At 36.6% G+C, this 19,053-nt stretch overlaps 1 protein-coding gene across 2 annotated transcripts in view; it reads right to left on the bottom strand.

The window, feature by feature from the left end:
- The window catches only part of LOC107697757 (rho GTPase-activating protein 29-like), a 54,372-nt gene that overhangs the window by 26,430 nt on the left and 8,889 nt on the right, over positions 1–19,053 (bottom strand). The window lies entirely within an intron of this gene.

Below are 19,053 nucleotides of genomic sequence, written 5' to 3'. Positions count from 1 at the left end.
TTTAGCTAAAGGAAAAAAATTTAAAAAAATTTTTTTTTTTTTTTTTTTTTTGTGAAAACCTCGAATTTGAGGTTTTCACAAAAATGAGTTCATTAAGCCCTCATCTAGAGATCCCAACGCTCCAAATAGTAATTAAACATCTAAAATTATCTTTATTTGCACGTTTTCTGAGAGGAGTACCTTTTCTCTGCTCGCTTCTTGTGCTGACTGACATCCGAAGCGCATGCATAAAGGCACCTCGGACGGCGCTCGATCCCGATAAATACACATATACACAGAATTACAGTATTTAAGAATTCACGCAAACATAACCTGTTATGTCTTTAATGACGTTTGGGGAACTGTTGGGGAAAGACATCTGATGTGTAACATTATATTAGATCCGTGCATTACAGTATGTCTTAAAATTGGCCATCTGTTGCATTAAAGTCAAACGATAAATCAAACAATAATCAAATGATAAAAGAAACGAGGGAATCACGCGTTGCTCTTGATTGAACTGATTTTTTAGTTTTAATAATCATTTTATTTGTAATGAACACACTAAAGTGATTTTCATTTGATTATTTTTCTTACTTGAATGCTTTTGTTTAGATGTAAAATGAAAAATGTGTTTCTTTCTTATATTTGTTCTATTGTTTTTTTTGTTTCTGTTCTTACTTTTACAAAGTAAGAGTACTTAACAAAGATAAAATAAAAAAAATAGCTATATAATTATTAATATAATAATTATTATTAAGAAAATAATTGGAGGGAAAGATGCAATGTTGCTAGGTGATTTTCCTTTGGAACCTTCAGAAAACTTTAACTCGATTTTTCTCAAAAATCGGTTTGCTGACTCTATTGACTTCAAACAGTAGCTCAGTCATTTTTTGGTCTTTTAATGGAGAATGGGAAAATAAAAATAACTCATTTTTGGAAAAGGTCTTTTAATGGAGAATGGGAAAATAAAAATAACTCATTTTTGGAAAAGGTCTTTTAATGGAGAATGGGAAAATAAAAATAACAAATTTTTGGAAATGTGCTCATTGTGACTCATTTTGCTAGCACAGGTCATATATTCTAGATCCTTAAAGGGATAGTTCACCAAAAATAATAATAATTACTGTCATCATTTACTCACCCTCAGGGTTAAAGGGATAGTTCACCAAAAAAAAACAAAAAAACAAAAACAATTCTGCCCTCATATCGTGCCAACCATAAGGTATTCTGAAGAATTTTGGTAACCAAACAGTTGCTGGTAGCCATTGATTTCCATAATAATAATAGTGAATATATGTTCCCTAATCTAAAGTGTTACCATTTGTTCAAATTCATAACTTTTAAATATGAGCAATAATAATAGATGTTTTTTTTACCAAACACCACTAATAAAAGCAAAATGAAATGTTCTGAAAGGACACACAAGACAAACAAATACAAGTCCAAATACTGTACCAAACATCTAAGTTCAGCTTAAGTAATACAACAATCATTATCATGTGTTATTTTGACACCTGATGCCAACAAACACGTCATCAAACACTAAACATGACCTGCCGGAGGAAGAGCTTATACTCATTCTGAATGAATCTTTTGTTTAGATTAGGAACCTGTGGTCTGCAACGACACAATGGCATGAACCTGTCTGATCACTACATCTACATCACCACATCTCATTTCCTCAGACTGATTCAGTGCTTGAGATAAAGATTTCTGATTCATCCGCTTTCATTATGTAATTTCAGCCTGCTGTCTGGTCAGCCCAAGCACGCAGAGGACAACCCAACATGAATGCTGTCCAATTTCCAGACACATTCCAACTGAATTTTCCATATGGGGCCTTCTTTCCATACAGCTTCTTTTGACCCTTTTCCCCTTAGATTTGCAACTACACGCAAACACATACCCACACATTCAGGGGCACCGTGTTCAGTTGCACCCTCTCCCGGCTATCAAAGCCACATTTGTGCTGACGGTGGCCTCTGGATTACCTGGCGCATGGAAAAGGGGATCAGGGAGACTTTACCCCCTCTACCCTCTTTTTTCGCTCCATCTCTTTTCCGTTAAGCAACAAAAAGAGCCCGTGGTGGAACTAATGCTGCCGTGGATTGTGACTACCAAATGACAGCTGCTTTCTGGCCTCAGAGGGCCAGCGCTGTCTGACCACATTATAGTTACGCAAGAGGAGTCAAAGGAAAACAATTTAATCATCATACATAAAAGCTGATCATTTTAAGGTTATAACCAATGACCATGAAACAGTGCATTTCATAATATTATGCAAGATTTAAAAAGATATTAAAAAATTTGCAATACTGGTCAATAAACTAATAAACTAACAAATAAAAAAAAAGACATTAACTGATAAACATCTACGGTAAGAATGTCAATATGAAATAATTTTATTCTTCAATTCCTCATAAATATGATGAACTATTAAAATGATACACTAAGCAGTGTTAAAAAAGTACCGTCTATAATTTGGTTAAAGGGGTGGTTGATTATGATTTCACTTTTTGAACTTTAGTTAGCATAAACAATGTCTGCAAAGTTACGACACTCAAGAGTTCAATGCAAAGGGAAATATTTTCTTTTAAAGAAATCGCTGTTTAAGGACTACAAAAAATGGCTGGTAGGGACTACAACGAGCTTCTTCCTGGGTTTGTGACATCACTAACCCCGATGTTTACATAAACCCCGCCCCCGAGAACACGCAACTACCGGTAATGGTAAGGGGGCGTGACGTTTCCGGACAACGTGCACTAGGCGGTTAGCGAATCACAAACACACTGAGCCCGCTAACCAATCAGAGCCCATTGTCTATTTCTGAGGGAGGGGCTTCATAGAACCAGGAACTCAACAGACCGTTTTGACGAGAATGGAAACAGCGGTGTAGAATAAAGGTAAAATATGTGAAAATAATGCGTTTTTTTTTTATGAAGCATGAACAAGTTACACTGCACCCCATAAACACAATCAAGCTTTCGAAAAAAGCTGATCAACCACCTCTTTAATGTGTAAATCTCAGTTTGCTTCCTATGTAAGTATACCCACATACTAGGGCTGGACGATATGGCAAAAAAATTAATAAACGTTTTTTCAGAACGTTTGACCGATTCTCGATTTTTACGATTTTTAACTAGTCAACTTGAAAATGTAACTACAACATGATCCAAGTAACTTTTTCTTTATTAACCCTCTAGTTAAAGAAATTTAAATTTTAAGTGCACCACACATGAAGTTGTCAACATGATGTAAATGTTAAACAAATCACTTTTACGTTAAATATCTTTGCAAAAAAAGATGCATGAACTACAACTACATCTTCTACAAACTTGTCTTATACATATTATATGTTCAGAAAGGAAAATACTTTTAAAAAAAAATCTCAAAAGTCAAGGTAATTCAGATTCAAAATGACTGAAGGTATAACACCAGTAGACTATTATTAAGTATAAATGTTTTGTAAAAACAATGAACAGCAGCTTTCAGCCTGTCACCATGATGCAAACATGACATTTCATACATACACTAGTAGTTCTTCACAGGTTTTTATTCGATTGCGCTGCTTTTCCACAGTTTTTTCTGTGTAAACATGGACACATTTGACTGTTGTGCTCACGTCTCTTGCAGCGTCTCATGCATTAAACAGCATTCTAAAAACGTGGCGCTCAAGTTAAAAGAAGTTCATCTCCCATCTTCCTGCATTTTTTCCTATTCCACTGCCCGCGTCCCATCTTTGTCAACACAAAAGCGCATTCTGTGTGAATGGCACCTAGTGATATATTCTACTTAGGGTCCCTTCACAGAGCCCGTCACTCGTGAGCGGTTAATCACATGCGCCGACATGCGGTTGGATCATTCTTTTCTCTTTACTGTTAACACTGGCATATTGTCAGTGTCTAATTCTAACGTTTAGTGATATATCTATTCAAAATCGTGATTCCTCGATTTATAAAAAATAAAATCGTGGGAAAACATTAAATTCGAATTAATCGATAAAATCTGAAAAATCGCCCAGCCCTACCACATGCCCTGATATTGTTAATGATAACCGGAAGGTCATAAGCTATAATTGTACAAGGGATGATCTACAAATATCACCACTGTGCCCTTGTGCAATGATTGGGATTGGGATTTTACTTCAATAAATGCAGAGGCTTTCAAACTGTGGAGAGCAAAAAATAAATAAAAATAATCAAATAAATAAATAAAATAAAATGTTTTTAATTTTTGGGGGTCTTTGTCATCAAAGCATTTGAAACCCCCTTGGCAAAATGACTACCCACTGCATGAATCAATATGCCAAGCTCACAGAGTGACATTTCTGCATAACACTGACGTTCACCCCTGCTGCTCTTACCAGCATGATCAGCAGGTCTGCCACTGTCCTGTAGCTTTAGCACTCATTCATCTTCATCAAGTGTCATGCATAACCACTTCCCGATGAGATAACCTGGTGCTCTCTTATGAGAACTGAACCTAGCTTTTGTTTCAATACTCTGCAGCCAATCTTCACCAGCTCCCCTCATGTTCGAGAGAGGCCAACACTGCACTTTTGACCCAGAGACCCCTCGCCATGAGTGCTATTAGACATCTGATGAGGTTATTGCATGTGGGAGTGTGCAGGATGTGTTCCTCTAAAACTGAACGTCTTACTTCGAGCAGTGGGAGAGTGGTTACTCTAGGTGATTGTGAAGTCACCATGCTTTCCTAGTTAAATCATCTACAGTTCAATGAGTCAATGAGGTCTTTATAGAGAGCGTTTTATGTTTGTATCTGAGGAACCATAACATTTATACATATAATAAGTTTTGATCATTTTGACCTCAGGAAGCTGAATTGGAATGACAGAAAGAGCAATTTACCTAACTGAAATTCAGAGAAATTCAACACAAGCAATGCATTCTGGGAAATAAAAGTGAAGAAAAAAAAAGTGAGTGACGTGACATGTGGCCAAGTATGGTGACCCATACTCGGAATTAGTGCTCTGCATTTACCCATCCAAAGTGCACACACACAGCAGTGAACACACACCGTGAACACACACCTGGAGCAGTGGGCAGCCATTTTTATGCTGCGGCGCCCGGGGAGCAGTTGGGGGTTCGGTGCCTTGCTCAAGGGCACCTCAGTCGTGGTATTGAAGGTGGGAGAGAGCGCTGTACAAGTTAATTTAATAAACTTAATATATATATATTAATTATATAAATTACTACATAAATTATATTATCTAAAATTATATTGTATAAAATAATATACAAATTATTATATTATTATCATTGTTATTATAAAACAAATACACATTTCTATGCCCATCTATCTATCTATCTATCTATCTATCCATCCGTCTACATAAGCTTGTCTTGACAAATTTTGCTTTTCTAGTTAAAAATTACAGCTATATGTATTCAATTATAATTCTACTTCCTTAAATTCAAATTTGAATGCATTAAGTGCATTTTTTTAAATTTAAAAGTCACTCTCAAATCAATTCTGAATGGTGCACAACCCTGTTTTGCTTGGGAGCAAAAACTCAAGACCTCAGAGTTAAGTATGGGACTAACTAGCCGATTAAGTATAATCTTAATCTTAATCACCACAATGCTGCAACTGCCATACTAGTCTGCTAAATTTGTGACCCAGAAAGTTCTTTGCTATATTCAGCTTGCGTTTCACTTGGGAAACGTGAGTCTGCGAACATTTACCAAAAGAAATTCTCCATCAGTTTGGCAACAATTATCTTTTTTTACATTACTACCAAGTGAAACAATCTTGTGAAGAGAGAATGAGAGCGAACAGGGAGATATACGAAGAAACAGAAGGAGCACAAGAGGATTTCACACCATGATGTGAAGACGCCGAGTATAATAAGCAGGTGGGTCAAAGGTGACCGCCAGCCAGCCCAAGCCTAATTCTCTTAATTGGTGGGGGTCAAATTAAAAACCCTCTTTTAAACACATTACATTTTGAATGACAATAACACCAACACAAAGCACAGCCCCATCCCCACACAGCACTCCCATTCACATGCACACACGGTCACGCATCCCGAAAGGACGGGGGGTTCAGTTCTGCTCGGTGTGGCTGAACAGAGAGAATAGAGGCCACAAGACCCAGGGCCATCAAACACTTTAAATGGCTCCCTGCTCGTTTGGGCCGGTCCTAAAAAACAACCAATTAGCACAACTGAGCACTGGAACAGCGGGAAGGATGGGAAGTTGTTGATTTTAACCCTGTGGTCGCCTGTTTGGGATGGTTACAATAGCACTGAGTTTGTTCTCATTGGGGCCAAACACGATCACTAACCAACAGACTGATATAGCAGGAAAAAGACCCCTTACCGGTGATGATGGGAAACCTTGTTTAACCAAGAAAGAGCTTTCAGCAGGAAAAGAAAAGCCCTTCTGATTGGGGGAACCTTCCTTTTGTCTCCGGGGGCCATTTGCAAACAGTGGGGCTGTCTGCTTTGGGGCCTGCAGCATGAGGCATTTATGGAACAATAAATCTGGGAGATGGGACTGTGGACACAGAAGAGCGAAAGAAGGGGGAAGTTGGGATCTTTATCCTGGATCTAAACATGTGCACCTGGGTTAAGACCTGGGGGACGCGTGTTTCTAGGAATAAATCCACCCTGCAAGCCCACTCTGGACTCATAGAGACATTGGCACATTTTTACCCTGTCAGCGACATGGAAACCCAGCATTCCAGTATGGTGACGCCTCGTCAAGTGTAGGAGTGGGAAAAGAGGGGCCACACATTTACACACATAACAACTACCAAATAAGTACAGCAGTCAAGGCTACTTACTCGGAAGATGATGTTCAACAAAACCTACTAAGAAACCTAATAAGAAGTAAACAGAGTAGCACGGTCTATTTACAATTAGGTATGTGCTGATATAAAAATTCTGGCTGTTACTGATAATTATTTTAATGTTATGGTCAATAACCGATGAATGGTTGATATTAAAATTGTATAAATAAATAAAAACAAATCAATAAAAAATTAAATTAATTGTTTTAAAAATCTACATTTTAGATTTTAGGCATCATAACATTATAATATATAGTATAAAAAAAGTCAATATTATTTGAAGATTTGCTAAAAAATTATATTTAACACTGTTTTTCATTTACAAAAAAATTAACTGAGTATTAAATTAGGGAAAATTAAATCTAAATGATTAAATAAAATGTTGAACTATTATTTTTTTAATAACAATAAAATATAATAAATAAAAATAAAATATAATAATTTAAAATCTGATTCAAAATACAGTATCAACCAATACAGAATGATAAATTCAAAATCTAAATCTAAATGAGCATGCACAATTACATTTTAAAAGTAAAAAAATCCAAATTAAAAATGTAAGTATTAACCAATACTGCTAATTTAATAATAATAAAAATAATTGTAAAAAAAATGTGCATCACAATTATAATCAACTTCTCAAGAATGAGTGGTTTCTGCTGTAATGAATAAAAATAAATAGACAAAGAGAATACGAATTTGCACAAAAAAGTGATTTTCAGGTTAATTAACCCAAATTAATCATATATGAGATTAATCAGATATACTGTATATCAGGGCTGTCCAAACTCGGTCCTGGAGGGCCGGTGTCCTGCAGAGTTTAGCTCCAACCCTAATTATACACACCTGAAGCAGCTAATCAAGCTCTTACTAGGCATAGAAACTTCCAGTCAGGTGTGTTGAGGCAAGTTGGAGCTAAACTCTGCAGGACACCGGCCCTCCAGGACCGAGTTTGGACAGCCCTGCTGTATATTATACATAAACATAAATACAATATTACATAGGGGTGGGGGAAAAAATCGATACGGCATAGTATCGAGATATTTTCCGTGGCAATACTCTCTCGATACACGGATGCCAAGTATCGATCTTTTATTATACTATTTTGTTTTTTCTGGTGAGGTCAGCTGGGTCGCTGACAAGAATTTCTATGCAGTATAGGCCTACTTGTTCCGGTTTGCAGTAGCGCTACTGTGCTGTAACATGGTGTAGGCTAGTTCAGCTGTACTGGGCAACGCTGGTAAAATAATGCTACCTTCAGTGACGCTATATGCTCTGCTATGCTATGCTCATATGCTCTGATAATAATAGCTTCGTAGGACTATACATTATTTGGATAATTAGTCAAAAAAAACTAAAAAAAAAACTTGTTCATTCTTAGTTCATTAACTAAAGTAGTTAACTAATGAACCTTATTGTAAAGTGCTACCAGTATTAATATAAATTCTGTCCAATTTTATTGTGTTACTTACAGTAAAAGTGTGGTTATTTTATTGGCTTGTGTTTTTTTTAATTCAGTATCATTAAAATTGAGTTAAATTTAAAAAGTCTTACAAAATTACTTTATATTATTTAATAAAAGAATAAATAATCATTACAAAGCATTTTCGGCTTCGGTTTTCGGCCAAGTGCATCCAGAATTTTCGGTTTCCGTTTCGGCACAGAATTTTCATTTCGGTGCATCCCTAGGTGTAAGACTACATGTTTTATTTAATTTAATTTAAATTTAACAGTAATTGACTTTCAAATGCCCCAATTGCTGAAGGGTCTGCACGACTTTTTAGTACAATTTCAAGTTGCATTGTTCAAAATACCTGTAGTAGCACAGCAGTGCATACCTGTTTACATTTAATTAAGGTGGACTAGATTAGACTGTAATGCAAATAGTTGAGTTTGCCAGGTGCATACAACATTTATGACAGGTTTTCATGAAAGTGTTGGTCAGTTTGTCTGCTTGACAATCCTATTTTGCACTGCAACAATACAACTGAAGTGAGATAAACAAACTGAGAAATGTTTCTCTTTAGTTAAAACAGATGTTGTCAAAGTTTTCCTTTGGGGACATAATTAAAAGTTGGAAAAAGGTAATAAATTGCAATATATCGCAGAATATCGCAATATATTTAAAATCGCAATAATATTGTATCGTGACACAAGTATCGTGACCATATCGTATCATGAGGCCTCTGGTGATTCCCACCTCTAATATTACATACGAAACGTACATCTGCACAAAATTATGCAAATCCACCAGCACTTGAACATGTTAGTCATGTTTAATATATTATATATTTATAAAATATATTACTATTATTTTTATATTATTGAATCATGTATAAAATAAATAATAATATATAAAAATATATACATTTAAAATATATAAAATAAATAGACAAAGAGAATATGAATTTGCAACGTTCCTCTTCCTGTGACCCCAACCCTGCTCAATCATGCATGACTTATCGTTACAACAATGTAATAATAAAGCTTCAGAACATGAGAGATGGATGGCAGGGCTTTCTGGTCCAGGGCCAGTGTAAAATCACTAAACATGTCACAATTGAGCCTGCTGAGTCCCAATCAATTATAAAGAGCTTATAGTCTTTTAATGCGAACCCCACTGCACAAAAGATTATAAAATATGCTATTAAAGCATTGAAAATTAATTTTAACTGGCGTCTCAACATGCAGAACAACCACCTACTTAAAAAGTCATCACAAAGACCAGCAAGAAGACTCATTATGGTAATTAGTGGTCGACCGATATATCGGCCGATATTTGGCATTTTTCAAATATCGGCATCGGCCGATATGTTTTTCTGTTTGGCCGATGCGTTCGAGGCGGGACTTTTATTTTGACGGCGCTGACTGCTCACATTCTCTCTCTTGTTCGCCGTCGTCGTTAACAGTTCTGTCTAATACGGATAGAAGTCTGTCTAATAATCCGACAGACCTGTTAAACAAAGGAATTAAAATGTATACAAAAAGTATTATAACGATTGGTTTTATATTATTAGTAATAGAAAGGCAAACATTATAATACTTTCTCGTTTGCCGTCAGCATTCAGCAAATACTCATTTACATAATTTAAAACAAATCTTTGAATGGCTAATGAAAATTTAATTTCACAAACCTTGCAAACTTAGTCGAATCCAGTTTTGCCCGCTTTCATATTCATGTCATTTTCACTGTGTGCTGTATGTAAAATGAGTGTTACCTTGGCTTTATTTGAAAAAATATGATTAATGCACACAAACTTCCCAGAATACTGAGTGCTCTGTTGGTTACAGTTTACTTCCTTTTTAATTATATTTTTATTAAATATTTATTTATTTGTGAAAAATACTTTGTAATCTAAAGTATAAGTATGTTTATTTTACAAATTTATTTTTTAATCCATTTTCAAATGACTTAAAATTTCTTAAATATTAATTAAAATAAATACAATTATATCGGCTTTATATCGGCCATCGGCCAAAATGTCAAAAAACCAATATCGGTCGACCACTAATGGTAATTGTCTGCATCATCTGATCAGGGGTCAACAACATTACAATCAGCTCCAGAATGTAGGAGTCAGTAATTTGGTGATCAACATCTTTGGTTACGTGCCTTCTTTATGTCTTAAAGTCAAAAGACTTGGTAAAAATCAGACTACTTAGCCTTTAACATGCCCTTTTGACCAGAGCTGCCAGGGTGGATGGTCTAATGCGCTGCTCAGCGCTTACGGCTCACCCTGGATCACTTTCTGTTGAGGTAGGTGGGCCAGGTCCTCCCCTGTGACAGGGAAGCTCCTGGGATCAGGATATTACATGCTCCACGGTAAAGGGGCCTTTTGCATTTAGCATCTCCCCTGCCCCAACACTCTTTCCCATGACTGCACACAAAGGGCCAACGTTTAAAGGAGTTCCTTGTATGCACACACACATACTCGCATAGACATGCCTCGGAGGTCAAACGGGACTTTGAGAATGCTCTGCAGGTAGACATTGCAAATGAAATTTCTGGCAAATTAATATACTGATAACGCAATAACAATGTTTTATGAAGAAGAAAAATCTATAAATAGTGTGATTTTTTTTTCTAATAATCCAATCCTAATCAATAATGTCAAGAATTGACCTACTTGAGCTGCATGACCTGAAGATAAACAGTTAATGATAACCAGTAAACTGAAGTGCTTTACTAGCAGGTTAATTAACCTAAATTTATCATGTAAGAGATTGATCAGATATATACACAAACATAAATGTAATGTTGCTTACAAAACTGCACAAAATTATGCAAATACACCAGCACTTGAACATGGCATTATATATATATATATATATATATATATTTTTTTTTTTTTTTTTATATATTTAAAATATATAAAATGTTAAAATAATATATATATACACACATACACATAAATGTTTGAATATGTGGTCTAATTTTGGCGTGGTCTTATACACTAAAAAGTTATTTTTATTGACTAAAAGTAGAATAAAACTGACTAAAATTAATGCATACATGACCATTTTTAAACTGATTACATTTAAAGGATGTTTTTGTCAAAACAAAATTTAAGACCAAAACAAAAAGCTGTGTAAAAATTAACATTGTCTTGAATGGCATTGTAAGGTCACATTATTCATCAAGGGTCATTCGTAAACAGGGCACAGATATGTCCTGATTGTTGAGGAGCCTTGGACACTCCACTTTGAGATGTTCTTCAAACTGATTTTGAATTACTTGTAGAAGGATTGAAGGACAGCTGATTGTGAAACCGAACAACGTTATTTGTGACCCTGGACCACAAAACCAGTCTTAAGTCGCTAATTTACGTTACAATACCGCAAAGATTGAAAGATTAAAATAGTAACAATATATTTGGGAATGGGGAAAAAAAAACAGCAGTTCATCTGCGAAATATTTTTGTAACTGAAATATGTTTGGTCTTTAATTTGTATTTATTCGCATTTCCCCCTTAAGTGCTAATTAGATTCTTAAAGTGAGATCTGGGTTCTCGGTATTCATTTAATTAAAGGGGTCATATGATGCTGCTAAAAATAACATTATTTTGTGTATTTGGTGTAATGAAATGTGTTTATGCGGTTTAAGGTTCAAAAACACATTATTTTCCACATAATCTTCTCATGCGATGGCGCCGCAGACGGCCGCAGACGGCAGCCTCAGTGTTTGGCTCTCCAGTGTTTGTACTGTTTTTGTTCGTTTTTCCTGTTTTTACAGTGTTGTAAATACAACTTAACCACTGATTTCAAGTCGTGTCCTCTTTTGGAAGACCAAACAAACTTTCACAAGCGTCACACATGGCGGGCTTGAGTGAGCAGCTGCGGGCTAGAGTAAACGGAGGCCAGCGGGCTTGAGAACGGCACGGCCAGCGGATTCGACGAAAGAGCAGCCGGCAGGCTTGCAGCAAGCATATAGAATCAAAGTTACACCTTCTTTCTTTGTGTGAACATTTGGGCGGCATTATGCAAATCTTCCCACATCGTGACGTAGACATGTGGGGGCATGTTAGAACGAGCCGTTTTAGGTAGGCGTGGTTGACTCTTAACTTTTATAAAGAATATCTCTTTGGATTTGAGACTTTAGTCTTTGTAACTTTACAGATCTTCTTTATGCACCAAGAGCTTGTAACACTCCAAAGAGAAAGGAAAAATTGAAATCGCATCATATGACCCCTTTAATTTTTGATTAGTAATATGCATTGCTAAGAGCTTCATTTGGACAACTTTAAAGGCGATTTTCTCAGTATTTAGATTTTTTTGCACCCTCAGATTTTAGATTTTCAAATAGTTGTATCTCGACCAAATATTATTCTATTATTCTATTATATTATTTATTCAGCTTTCAGGTGATGTATAAATCTCAATTTAAAAAAATTGACCCTTATGACTGGTTTTGTGGTCCAGGGTCACATTTGCTAAATCCATCCATTTTGGCAAATCATGATATCTTCACTCCCATTAAATATTCCAAGTATTTATCCTCCTAAGTTTCCTGCTGCATATTAATCAGGCGCCTCGCATGGAGTCAGGAATGCACTTGTTTCTTTCATTCGATCATACAGCTGTCGATCACTCCGAAAACGGGAAAAAAGACAGCCACCACTCCCTCCTGTTCCCCACGCTTATGAGGACTGAACCCCAGCATTCCAGCTATGCTGCATTCAACACGACTCTAAATCTCCCACAGAGAGAGCCCAGTGCTCTCCGTGCGGATTACCGTGACCAGCTCATCTCAGGCCAGCCTGACATCCAGAAGGTAGAGAGCAGAAAAAATGAAGGTGGTTGGGGTTCGTCAAAAGTCAAGCAGCATAAAAAAAGCTTCAGAGAAGACCCAATTACCATAATCTACAGAAATCTGCCAGAAAAAAAAATCCTATTCAACAAGATACTAAACAGTTTACTTGCTTCATCCTTTAAAAATGGCACATGATTTACAATATATATCAAAACATACTGTTAAAAAGGTAAGTTTAATGTCAGTAACTATGCATTGAATTAAGTTGAATTTTTGTAATTTATGCTGAATTATGCAAAACGCAATACAAAAATCTGAAAAATTGACACAAAATAGAAAAATGAAAATGATTTAGCTATAGAAATTAAGGAAACCACTGGGACTTTTTTTCATAATTTTTACATTTTTAAATGTAACAATTTTTAAATTTTTAAATATAATAATTATTTTAAGTATTACATTGCTTGAGGTTTAGAGCGTACAGACAAAATGTTTACAATGTTTATGAACCTCTTGTTTGCTAGCAATTGGCGATTTATGTCTGGAACAATGTTATGGAAGGTCATACTAGTAAATCATCTGACAAATTATTCCGTCAAAATACACAAAATAATGTTCTTTTTAGCAGCATCATATGACCCCTTTAATTTGATGATTTTATTCAGTTTATTCAGTTTCCAACATGTTCCATATGCACATTTGGGAAATTTTATTTGCATCTTGCTGTAATCTACCAGCATTTTTATGCAATGTGCCAAATGTAGAAGGAAAGCCGGACAATTACATTACATGCCATTGCCATTATGTATCGATTACCTAAACATGGTGCACTACATTTGTGTGCAAACTTCAATGCATTTCAAGCGATAGTTCACCCAAAAATGAAATTTCTCTCATTGTTTACTCCCCTCATGACGTTCCAAACTTGTATGCATTTCCTTCTTCTGTGAAACACATATTTATTCCATTCTGTCTTAACAGCAGTGGTGCAACTACCCATAAAGTCCGTGAGAAAAACCAGACAGCCGTTGCTTGGCCAAGGATAAGCCATGGACAGGGTTTCCCCTCTCAACGTGAAGCTGTGTCTCTTTGATGGGCTTTCCAGGGCTCAGGCCTCAGATGCAAAACAGGGGCCAATTAATCTTCAACCACTCATCCTGTACCAGGAACCCATTGCTCGAAAACAGGATTTGAGTCAGATCAAGTGGACTGGCCTATATGGTCTCGCAGAGCTATGCTACAACCCCTCACCATGTGTGTGCTTGTGTGGGAGAGCGGAGGAGAATAATCCATTCCTGATGATATTAAGGGTAAGGACACATTAATCTACCGCTTTCCAGACTATTTTAATCCAAGGCCACTTTAATCTACAGGATAAATTTGCCATCTTGGATTGAAGTTGCTAATCCAGAGAGGTGGGCTTGATTGGTGGTTGTCTATTAAGGTTAATCTGTAGACCATATTTGCTCATAGTTGGTTTGGAGATAAAAGACAAAGCTACTGGGACCCTCAGGTGTAATATCTTGTTATCATTGACCAGCATTATCATTTCAGTTTCTCAACAACTGTTTAACATTCTTTTGTGCCCTATGTTTGACTAGGTTACAGCTCTCTCCAAACTTGACTTCCTGTTGTAAACTATCCTCATTCCAGAGCTCCTTATGTTTAGGACTTTACATTATTTTGAACACCTTACAGAATCAGTGGTTATTTCTCTCTGCTTCTGCTTTAAGAAATACAAATGTAACATAATTATTAATTTTGAGAAGAATAGGCGGGAAAATGTTCTTAAATGGCCAAATATTTGCTGTAACCTAATGCAATCCCTAAAACAAAACAAAACAAAACAAAACAAAACAAAACAAAACAAATTGAACACCTTACAGAATCAGTGGTTATTTCTCTCTGCTTCTGCTTTAAGAAATACAAATGTAACATAATTATTAATTTTGAGAAGAATAGGCGGGAAAATGTTCTTAAATGGCCAAATATTTGCTGTAACCTAATGCAATCCCTAAAACAAAACAAAACAAAACAAAATAATAAAAAATAAAATAAAATAAAATAAAATAAAATAAAATAAAATAAAATAAAATAAAATAAAAAAAAAATAAAATAACGCATTTAAAATCTGTGTAAACGTAAATCTGCAGCTTGAAAAATAAAGAGCGTAACGAGAGGGCTACAAAACTCAATCCAGGACCAGAACAAGAAAAAAAAGAAAAACAGTCTACAAATCTTTTTTTTTTCCTGGTGGCTAACTGTTAAAACTCCACAAATCAGCACAGAGCAGGCAGTAAACAGCTATCCGCAGCCCACACATGTACACTGGTACAGCCAGCCCTGAAAACGCACACTTGTGTCTTATCTATTATTCTCTGTGTTTTGCTCAGGGTAGGAATGAATATGTCACCTTGCCGTACATTCAACTCTCCTTACAGGCTGTAATCTCTGTTTCATGCCCACCTCCTGAACAGGCTCCACTATAGATAAGCAGTGAAGTCGAAGAGAAAACAACAAAACAGTTGGACTAAACTGCTGTATGTCTTCTAAATGAGATTCCCAGCCGTAACTCTATTTTTAATGAAACAAGAAAGTGTAATGTGATCTTCAAAGATGATCTGGACTAATTTACGAGTGCCTTTGAACAAGAATATCTTCAAAGCCACCCTTAAAGGAACTCTTTATTAGAGAACTGACTGGTGGCTACATCGACCATCTCATATATTAGGAGATCTGCCTTTTAAAAGGAGTACAGCTGGATCACAGCTGCATTAAAATGCTAGAACAAGATGACACGGGGCGGCTAAATTTAGGCTGGAATTTCACAATGGATGATTCTGAATCTCTGAAACAGCATATTGGTTTTCTCAGAGGGCCTGGTGCAGGGCCATTTTCCCATAAAACTTCTCAGTGGGACAAAACGTTGTATTTCTCATTGTTTTATATAACATGAACAAATGTACATAAGTGTGCCAGTTTGGAGAGTATCACACGGGAAAGTAACAGTAATCCTGAAAACATTCCTGGCTCGATACCAGGAATTACTCACGGTGACGTCTTGACAAATGCTGGTGCTGTGAAACACCTGGTGAGCAGTTTTCAGCACCTAACAAGTTACACATTACCAAACACGGCGCAGGAATACTGTGAGAATTACCATTTTGCACACCTTTTACTGGCCAGCCAAGCAATTAAGTCATCCGATACCAATGACTCATAGAGAATACTGAAAGATTCAGCCAAACACTTAAAATGCAGATATGACTCAATTTAAATGTAAAGCACTCAGTCTCATGACTCATGACATAAAATCAGCTGTTCTACAACTAATCATCATTTACTTTGAATGAATGAATGAATGGTTGAGCTATGCTACCTAGAACTACTCTAAACACATCTGAACTCTCTTCAGGATAAAGGCAGCCCATTTGTACAGTGCATGTGGACCCTCATGCCTGTGTTTGAAGGTTGATGTTCACAGGGCAAACAGTGTGGGTCACCAGCCCCCAGCTCACCTCACAATGGGGGCCAGAAAATCAGTTTTAGCCGATCAGAGGAAGCCCCCCCACGCGCAGCAGGCTAGAGCACAATGTGGTGCCACTGAGGATGAAGAGGGGTCTAATCCCATTCACAGACACGGCCCGCACCCCACTGCGAGGGCAGGTTGGACCCTCCACAAACTCCACAGCCACAATTTGAGACCTTTCCAAGCCATTTTCAACAAATTTGCCAGTATTGGAAATTCAGTGGCTTACTTTTGTACATTACAATAAAAAATTAGGGGGCTTTGATCTTACATTGTTGTGTCACTGACTGTATAATATAATTATTTATATTATAAATGCAAAACTTAAATGTTGCCTGAAATAAAATAAGTTGAAGCACTAAAATTACTAAAACTAAAATAAAAATAAATGAAAGCTAAATGTAAAAAAAAAAATTAAAAAAATAGTAAAAATGACACGAGCACATAACTAAATTTCTATGACAAAGTCCAATTAAAATAAAACGAAAAATATAATATAAAAGGAAATTCAAAATATAAATAAATATCTAATAACTATTAATATTCACAAAATTACAAGATTATACTTATATTACTTTATTATAAATACTGATGCTGTTATCCAAAGCGACTTAAGTCGGTCGCACACTGGACGAGAAGCACAGCGCAGCGCTGCACCACGTTTTTAAAAATCGAACACATTGTTTTCTATGAGTGTACGCACACCAGTTCGGCGTCTGTCCGCGGCGCCCAGCTACGTCGTGTTGTACTTGTTTTACGAATTGTTCTAGACGCGACGTGGCACGGCGCTGCACTTCTCGTCCGGTGCGCGACCACGTTTACATTGCATTTAAAGTGTACAATTTATCAATTCATGCATTTCTTTTAACAAAGCTTGCAATGGCGGTAGATGCTAGTGTCATGCTCTAGTGTCTTGAACAACAGGAACACTTGAAACCCATGCTAAAATGCTATTTGGCTGTTGGTTATCCAATAGTCTGCATGGCCTGTGACAACAGCAGCACATTTTGATTAAAGACAAACTTTTTTTTTCATTGACTTCAAACATTTCCTACCATCATAATGGACTATAATGTCACTGTACAAGGACAGGACAGTAGCACTGTCAGTGTTTCATGTCTGTTCTTTTTGTCCAAAGTGTCCAACATTCAGCAACTGTTGATCTAAGACACTAAAGCAACAAGTGAGCGTTTGTTCTGGAGGAATGCAGAGTATGTGGGGGGGATGGGAGAGGAAAGCACTGTGTTTCCCACCCCTATCAAAATGATGAGCCCAGACTGCGGTAATGGCCGACCAGGAGAGGGTCAATATTGATTTAACAGTTAAAAATACACCAGGCTGGTACTCTCAAGGTTACACCAGCACAATCAAACAGGAACCAAACAATACTGAGATATTATAAAGTATGCGAGTTGTGATTAATTGATTCTCCTAAAGTTGAGATAACGGAATGTTTATGTTTGAGAAAAAACGGAACAGTTTTAAGACATCTGTGAGCTATAAAGCAACCCAAAGCATTTGAAATATGAGGGAAATTATATAAATTACCATTTGATTATTTACCCGTACTGCACTTGGGGAGAATAGAAACAATTTACTGTCCCTTGGGAGCTGCTAATAAACAAATCTCCGCACTGAGAAGCCTTGTGTTCACATAGACTTCAGGGCGACTAAAGCAGTTAGTGGATTGATAAACATAGACTCTATTTTGCGCTTCGGAATAACAGGTTTCGCCTGTCAGCCAATAGCAGCGGATTCTGGTCTATGTGAGGGTGGTTGTGTCAATTTCTCAGCATGCCGGACAGCTGTGTATAATTTCAATATAAGTGATGCCTTCTAAACAAGCATCTCAGAGAAATGACACTGGAAATTGTGCATTCACACAGCACTTTCCAAACGATGATCCAAAAGGCAAAAAGCTCGCCGTGGTTCCCGTCAGAAATGAGTAAGCTTTGAATGGAGGGTCTCCAAAACATCATAAAGAGAACGGTGAACCTTACACACTTTATTTCCCTCAGTGAATAGTGCCAGTATTCATTACAGGCCATCTTGTTTTTCATTTCCAAAATAGCTGACACATGCCAACCATCCTGCTGGCTGCTTGAATAAGTCACCCATGGGACAAACGCAACACCTGACCAGCTCAGCAAATCAAAGACATGGGTCTCAAAATGTAAGAGGTCATTGCAACAAAGGATGCTCTGTAAAGGCCATCTGCATGCTTTAATGTGTTATAGTGATTGTTTTAGACACAAATAATATGTAAAATACCATTGAGCACTATATAAACGTTCCTGAAGTATGCCGGGGTTCATATGCAATGCTATGTAATGATATTTTTAAGGTCTGTATGGTTCATAGGGCTGTGCAAAAAATCGAATGCGATTTTCTTGCGCATCTCATCAGTAAAGCCGCTGATTTTTTTCACAGCCTTAATGGTTCATGTAAAATATTATGTCTTAAATAAATAAATAAAGAA

Source organism: Sinocyclocheilus anshuiensis, unplaced genomic scaffold (assembly GCF_001515605.1).
Source record: "Sinocyclocheilus anshuiensis isolate Anshui unplaced genomic scaffold, SAMN03320099.WGS_v1.1 scaffold886, whole genome shotgun sequence".
NCBI classification, from domain to species: Eukaryota; Metazoa; Chordata; class Actinopteri; order Cypriniformes; family Cyprinidae; genus Sinocyclocheilus; species Sinocyclocheilus anshuiensis.
Note: the sequence above shows the minus strand (reverse complement) of the source record. Positions and strands in the feature narration are given on the sequence as shown.